Consider the following 535-nt stretch of genomic DNA (forward strand, 5'->3'; position numbering starts at 1 on the left):
GGGTGGAATGACATCTTTAAAAAGACGCAACGTCACACCCGTGTCTTGATCTTTTAGGGAAAGTAGCTCTTTGAGAAGTGCTGAAGTGCAAAGGGGAACCACTGCTGCAGCGCCGTCACACCAACACCAGCGTTGAAGAAGCCTCTTCCCCAGAGCGCTCGTTGACTCGTCAGAATACTCCTCTTCAGACGAAAGTCAGAGCAGAACAATAGAACCGCTAGGCTCCAAAGCGAAAAGCTGAATATGCGTTGCATCTGCTGCCTACTTATGCTCATGCTGTGACGAGCAGCAGCTGGATGAAATTATCGCATGCCAATGTGCATTGGCTCGTTTAGTTTACATTCGATGTAGATTGGTCTCTCGCAGGGAGATCCCAATTCGTCGGTCACCGACGTGACCCGGAGTGACCGACTGAAAGGGAACAGAAATACATAAACCCTTCAAAGTTCATTCAGAACACAGAGATTCCTCCTCAGATGAGCGTGTGAATGCAGATTGTGTAATTTATGTTTAGTGTTGGAGGATGCAGTGTTCA

The 535-nt window shown here is 47.9% G+C and overlaps 1 long non-coding RNA gene across 1 annotated transcript in view; it reads right to left on the bottom strand.

Annotated features, from left to right (window-relative positions):
- The window catches only part of LOC107564736 (uncharacterized), a 21,806-nt gene that overhangs the window by 9,109 nt on the left and 12,162 nt on the right, over nt 1-535 (bottom strand). The window lies entirely within an intron of this gene.

Source organism: Sinocyclocheilus grahami, unplaced genomic scaffold (assembly GCF_001515645.1).
Source record: "Sinocyclocheilus grahami isolate Dianchi unplaced genomic scaffold, SAMN03320097.WGS_v1.1 scaffold958.1, whole genome shotgun sequence".
NCBI classification, from domain to species: Eukaryota; Metazoa; Chordata; class Actinopteri; order Cypriniformes; family Cyprinidae; genus Sinocyclocheilus; species Sinocyclocheilus grahami.